The 7,604-nt window shown below is 34.7% G+C and overlaps 1 protein-coding gene across 2 annotated transcripts in view; it reads right to left on the bottom strand.

Annotated features, from left to right (window-relative positions):
• LOC117111397 (dual specificity protein kinase splB-like) overlaps positions 1–2,147 on the bottom strand; it is an 18,230-nt gene extending 16,083 nt beyond the window's left edge. Inside the window, exon 1 of one of the 2 annotated variants that reach the window (XM_033254304.1) lies at positions 2,090–2,147. The gene's annotated coding sequence lies outside the window, so the exon portion shown is untranslated. Of the gene's footprint in view, positions 1–505; positions 554–2,089 lie in introns of those variants that run through there. The other variant, XM_033254305.1, reaches the window with a different exon arrangement.
• Positions 2,148–7,604: the final 5,457 nt, after the last annotated feature.

The following is a 7,604-nucleotide window of genomic DNA, read 5'->3' as shown; positions in this document are numbered from 1 at the left end:
TATGTGTATATATGTGTATATATATATGTGTATATATGTATGTGTGTATATATATGTGTGTATATGTATGTATATACATGTGTGTATATATGTGTATATGTAATATATGTATATGTTTACTATATAACTTTAAAACAAAATTTAATGACAAAAAAGAAGATCGACGTTTCGTGTCCATCATGGACACATTCTCAAGATCAAGTAAACAACAATATGACAAACCTAAGGAGGCAACATGGATTAAAAAATTACAAGATTAAAACCTACTGTGTTAATTGTTCCTAGCTACAGTAGTTGGAGCCATGATACTGATAAGCTCCATGAAAAAATAACAACAACAACAACAATAATAATAATAATAATAATAATAATAATAATAATAATAATAATAATAATAATAGTAAATAGCACAATCATCATCATCATTTTTATTATCCCATAGCACCTTTATATCTAAATTTGCGCGTCTACAACTAATTTTTTGCAATAAATTTTGAGTACTCACTGCGAGGTAGTGCCTACAACTTCAGGAAGAGATGGAGATGTTGTAACGACAGAATATCAATACAAGAGATTTATATATATTTACCACCTAAAAGCCACACCCCAGGCATGCGCACTTTGAATTCACTAAAAACATTCTATTATGATGTCATGTAATATCTTATTGAGCAACTAACCAGCAACAACAGGTGCGTATACCGAAATTGGAATTTCCAATCTGCATTGAAAGCTATAACAACATTCAATCGATGTGGAAATTTCCACAAGCTAATATTATAGTCTGTTGTCTATTGGTGGAATGATTATTTAAAGAAACTATTTACTTTAAAGCGCTTTAGTAGGTACATAATTTAGTAGAAAATAAATGTTAAAACTTAATAAATAGGCATACTATAAAACCTCGAATAGCCCTAGGCTATATTTGCGAAATTTATAGACTTTTCGAGATGGGCTTCTTTTTGAGACCACTTTTGCAAATTAAAGAGGGGGAGGGGAGGGGCTTCTTTTCAAAATTAATGCTGTAAATTTTCGGAATTAATATTATAAATCAATAAATAAGGCCACTGTAACATCAATCTGTACCATAAGAGTGTATTAACCGTCATTAAATCACCTAAACTACTGTATAAACCAAGCGTGTTACTGTTTTTAACTTACTTTGGGCGTATTCAGATCAAGAACACATTTTATAAGAACAATGAGGCTGAAGGCTTAAAAATTAAGAACAAAAAAGGAACATGTAGCAGTACTACCAACTGTAAATTTGTATATAGGATCTGTGTGTAAATAATACCTTGCATTTTTAACTAATATCCCAACTTCATGGGTTATACACCAAGCTTAGGAAGGTCATTTACCTTAAGGTCTTAATTCCTCCATGTATAAAAATTCGAGGGGGTTCGCTAGAAAACAGGGGGGTTCGCTAGAAAAGGGGGGCCGAACCATTAACCCCCCCCCCCCCCTGGCTACGGGCCTGGTGCATACTGCCGTACAATTAAATAATTTTTTGTTTAAAAGGTGTGTAAACTAACAACAAAATAAGAACATTTTGAGCCTGAATTCGGCCAAAAAATAAGAACACTGAGCCTGGGCAAAATTTTACTGGTTCTTATAAAAAAAAAAAAGTGTACACGGCATAAAATGTTTTCGTAACATTATGTTCTCGGCACATGTTCACATACCACACCGAACGAAAATGTTTTCGAAACACGATCGTTGAGATTATAAAATTACTATACAGTGTAGCCTATAAACTGTATCTCAAAAAGAAGCCTATGGGCCTTTTTTTTAGAGTAATTTTGCCTAATACAACAATATGAGACCATCAGACCTTGGAAGATAGAGCGTGCCCAATGGAATTCAGAAACAAGAGTAGGCCTATATGGAGCATTTAGAGCATATGCAATACTGCACCAGATAGGGCCTACTGCACATTTTATCATTCATGCAACGACAACCACGGGCTTTCTGTCCTATTCCTACGTTTAGCTTCTGGTCCTTCGGAAAAGGAATGAATAATGTTAAATATTTGATTACTGTACTGAATTATTGTGTGGCGGAATTAAGCTATTATTAAGCAACCTACCTGTTGAAGAGAGATGGAGCTCAGCACTGATCATTCGATTCGCGTTCGCGCTCATTCATCTGAAACGTTCCAAAATCAACCTCACGTGTCGCTATAAATTAGGCTATCCTGTTTCAATAACAGGCTAGAGGCGCCAACAACTCGTACATTACCTGGAGCCTGGCCATTTTTACAACCAAATTATGAATATACAACAGTGGTTAATATACAGGATACAGGTTTGTTTCTTTAGCACACTAGTTGTCTGTTGCAATCCTGTGTTAGGTAGGCCCTATTATATTATACAAAATTTGTTTTTCTTAAGATAAATTAATATATATTAAACAGACATTAAAAAAATATTCGTCTTGTCCTCAAGGGGTTTTTAGCAATTATTCATTCCATGGAGGAAAGAAACTTTCCTTAATAGTCCATCAACTCCAGTCCTCCAATAATCAGCGATAACTAGAGCACTGTGATAATTAATTGCAGAGTGTGATAACACAATGTAAATATAAAGATACTGTACAATAAAAAGTGTCAAGATATACAGAGCATATTGTACCCTGTGCTTTCATAACACATGTATAATTTATTTAGCCCACATCTTCGTTTTATTTTTATGTTTTTCACAATACCCGAAAACTCGTAAAAATATAATAGGGTCATAGCGGGGCCCATAGTCTTGTTATTCATATTGTAGAATATTACCGGTATACCGCGGGGGTATATGTATAGACCTACAGTAATGTGTTCGTGTGTGTCTTGCGCTTTTCAGGAATAGTATAGCATCTCATTCATCTACAGTAGTTATGGCGATAAAACATTTAACTATTTTCTATCATCATCGAATTTACTGTACTCTGTCTTATTAATATTTAAAAAACGAATTGTGATTTGGTCATTATTTTGGATCATGCATCAGTATCTACCCATGGGAAGCGCCAGCCTCTGAAATCTGGGTGGTGGGGTGGGGATGTGAGGGGCAGGGTAACATTTTAGGGGAATTTAGTGGGGGTGGCCCGAAGTTGGTCAAGGGCGGATGTTACGAGGGCCCACATCCTCCCCCTCCTGTCAGTCCCGCCGAAAAACGAAAAAAGAGGGAGAACAAAATAGTGAGAAGAGGAAAAGAGGGGAGAAAAAAGGAAGTGCACAATACCATAATGGAGAAATATTTACTTCTCTTTTAATGTGTTGGCAACTGCTCTCTATGTACCGTATTCTTGGGAAGTTTTAATCTATTTGGTGAATATATTAAAAGTACTGTATCTAGGTTCCTATATTTTTTTTCTTATTTTGTTCTTATTTCAAACACAGAAAATTATTATTGTACGGCAGTATACACTGTACTGGAATGTAGGTAAATGTAGACCCCAGAAAAAAAATAGCCCCTGAAAAAAAGGCCCCACAAACGGCAAAAATGACCCCAAACAACAGGTACTGTAGGTACACCTACTGTACTGTATTATAGAAGGTATTACGTAGTCACACATTCTACACGCAAGGTACAGATATGATTTTTTTAGTTTTTCTATTTTTTTTTTTTTAATAAACCTATATCATTTGACATTTTACCTCAGCCTCAATTTGTTATAATTCTGTTTTTAATTTTTAAGCAACTTCAGCCTCAGTGTTCTTATAAAATGTGTTCTTGAAAAAAAAAGTGTACAGTATTAGGTATATCATGAATATCTGCTATATGGGATTCTGTAAATTATAATACAGTCCTCAAGATGTGACCGGTATAATCTAGGAAACATGTCAGTGTATAGTTCCCATACTTCTAGATGGTACATACATTTCGTTTGCTTCGCGCTCTACCATTTTCTAAAGAAATGATATACGACAACAACAACAGCGACAACAATGGCGGCCGCCAGTTAACTGATTTGAAATTTGTATTCACTGTTGACACTAACGGGCTTCCGTACTATTGTATTATAATAATGGAATTAATGTTATTATTATTATATTATGTTATATTATTTTTATTTTATTTTTTAAATAAATACACATGATTTTGATGATATAATTTTCTCTGATTTTCAGCTTTAAAAACAGGCCTATATAAACATATTACCAGTAATGATACGATTAAGAATTTATTGATATTAGTATGTGTTATTGTGTGTCATCCATCATATTTTAAATTAATTACGGATGCCAACAAAGTAGGTCTATTTATCACTATACTCACTGCGTACGTCTCCGCTCCAACTCCGCTCCCTGACCGTCTGCTGATTGAGTATTGAGATTTCGATTTGCGCGACGACGCGACGCTAGAACGGATTCACTCATACGTGACCGTCCTACGTTCTCTGCTCAACGTAGATTCCAAATTGCGTCCCGTAATCCACGCGACTTCTTAGTGACGTCATTACATTTTACGTCTTACCATCGTTGTGCAATCGGACTTGGGACCCCTGCAAATGTGTATCTTTGTTGCAATAACAATAACAATAATGAACGAATCAACAGACGTTTACTATATAACTAATCTTTAGACTTAGTTGGTTATCCTAAGTGTGATTCATAACGTACCGTAATACTCTAAACTATCACTATAATACAGAGTTGTATGTATTGTAAAAATGTCAAGAAACTAATTCGTTGTCGGCAATCCTTAAGGGTTTCATTTCCTTAAACCAAGTCTACTCGGATACTGACTCTAAACCAGAGGCCCATTGACTCGCCCTCAATAATATGCACTGTACATTCCACCTCCACCCAAAAAAACAAAAGAAAAGATGAAGAGCAAAATTGATACTCGGCGTCTTGAAATGCCTTAACCAATGGGGAAAAGACGTTCATATGGGCATGACACGAAGAGGCCCTTTAACCAACATAAAATATTTAAAAAATATTATCAAAGTGTCACCCTTTGATAGTGCCATTTCTATGCATCTAGAGTTGCCACATCCTTATTGCATTTTATACTCAGCCCCTACCTTGATGTGGGTGAGGTGGGTGTTGGAACTCCTGGTATCTTTCTCCCTAGTGGCATAAAATTATATGAGCTACTTAAAATTGAAATTATTTAAGAAGTCAAATTAACACACACACAAATAATTTTAACTCTTACTGTACTATTTCAGGACATTTAGAATTGCCTTAGCACCATTAAATTTGTTAATCTCAGTCGAGACTCAACCATGTAATAGTATGAGAATGCTATTTCCAGGCTATGCTAGTTGAGCAGAAGAGGAGTGTGGGTATGTTCTGTGATGTTAACAGTAGCATCAAGAAAGTGACTGTGGGTAGGATAATATCCACTAGTGTTGATTTTTTAATGGGGATGAAAACTGTTGGCGTACTTCGAAATCTAAGAGCATCAACTCCATGGGACCAAATAAAAAAATTTATATTGTATAAATTATATGAAGTGAACCCGATACGTGTTTCAAATTATTGCTAATTTATTAAGGTCGCCATGGGAGGAATAAGTTGAGTCTACCATTTGGGGTTAAAGCATGAGAAAATGTTGAAAGGAAATGTGGCACAAGAGAAAGCCGCCATGGCATTTTCAGTGGAGGCGCAATGGGGATTTCAGGGGACTAAAAAGATTGCTGGTAATCATATTATATGTATTTATTTAAAATCGATTAAATAAGCCTTTGAAACTCATAAATTGTCATTTAAAACCACTTTTCGATGAATTCCTGTCACTGCGAACATCAATATCAAATACTACAAACATTGCTTTTCCATATAGCGTTATCTTATTACCAAATCCACCATGTTGCAGAGCTTAATGTACAAAATATAATCATATCAAAATAGTAAAGCTATATGAAGATAGAATTTCTTTTACGTAACCACATATAACATAACAAAACACAGCCCATATACTTCATAAGTGTATGACTCTATAACATTTCTTAATAAAAACTTGTACTTAAAATGTCAAGTTCTAAAGACACTATTAAACTTTCAAATGGACATTGATCAAGGATATGGGTAAATGTAGGCTGTGATGAGTGTCTACCCTCACAGTAACTTGAAAATGAGGGCAAGGCAAAAAACCCAAATCTAACTTTTGCTAAAATAAAGTATAAACAAAGAAACACAAAAAAAACTAACAAACCAAATTCACAAGGTGGGCATATGAAACTATACTTTTACAGCCAATTGAAGACAAGTCAATAACTCTTACACCTGCCCAAAAGGAAAAAAAAATTAAAAAGGCAATAATAATAATAATAATAATAATAATAATAATAATAATAATAATAATAATAATAATAGTAGCATAGTGTTTGCCCTGAAGAGTCATAGTAGGTTTTGACACTTGCTTTGTAAATCATAAAGAATTTTTCTCTTACTGATTTTCAATGTGCATATTTGCAATAGCAAACATATTTTTGTGCAAGTTTAAATTAATTTTTATTTAATAGCTAAACAGGAATACTAGCCATTCTTATAGTTTTCACAGCAAGCATTCTTAAGTAGGAACCCATACAAAGAGAAGATTACTTCAAATCTAAGCCCCCCCCCCCCTATGATGGTCAGAAAGCATCAGGAAGCGAGATCACAAAGGCTGCTGCAACTGCATCAGGTGTCGGGATCAGCGAGGAAGCAGACACACATGCGATCTTTGCCCATCAACAATATGGCAGCGCCATCGGGACTCCACTGCAAGCTATTCACTTGGAATGAAGCTGAAAGAAAAAACAAACACAAAATAAAGCCCTGTTAGACTACCAAATTTTATATGATAAAAAAAAATACAAAAAAACTGTTGTATGCTCATATATAGTCATGATGTGTGTATGGTCATGTATGATGTCATCATTACCATATTTAGGCATGTCACATGTCAAATAAAATTTTATAGTCTTGGAAGGTTTTAAAGCTACCCACACTACCACATTTCATGTGACAATCAGTGTGATGTGCCATAGAACATGTTGATGTCATACTACATCCACCTACATTATCACCTACCACATCAAAAATGATATTTTTTCTTGAATGATTATTATTATCTTAGTTTTTGTGTCATACTGTTAATTAGTGTAATTAAATATTTAAGAATTAAGAGACGCTTACTATATAATTTCAAAACAAAATTTAATGACAAGAAAGATCGACGTTTCGGGTCCATCATGGAACCATTCTCAAGATCAAGTAAATTGAAAAAACTAAAAACAAAAATACCAAGCAGTGACAGGAAGTAAGTAATTAATTTACATATCAATAGGGCCTACTGTGTGGAGCCATAAGCTTGGTTCACGTCGAACTTTATCTAGATATACCCGTCTTGAAACATGATACGATAATCCCCTAATTGCGTTCGATGCCAAGTTAGAGCCAGATAAACAGCCAGCCAGTTTCAGGCCGTCGACGTCACACGATCGAAAGGCTTGTTTAATAAAACATCTACTGTATTTTACGAACCTCTAGTAGTACCAAGTGGTATTCGTTCAAAAAAAATTGTAAACTACTGTAGAGAAGGTGTGAGTTTCCACTAACTAACCTAGCCGACCAGTATGAACCAACGACCAGTGCAGTAGCGTGTTCTATCGCAATCTAAGTG

The sequence above is a fragment of the Anneissia japonica genome, unplaced genomic scaffold, assembly GCF_011630105.1.
Source record: "Anneissia japonica isolate Jap-2015-1 unplaced genomic scaffold, ASM1163010v1 scaffold288011_len30199_cov191, whole genome shotgun sequence".
Taxonomy (NCBI): domain Eukaryota; kingdom Metazoa; phylum Echinodermata; class Crinoidea; order Comatulida; family Comatulidae; genus Anneissia; species Anneissia japonica.
This window is presented reverse-complemented; position numbering and strand designations above follow the sequence as displayed.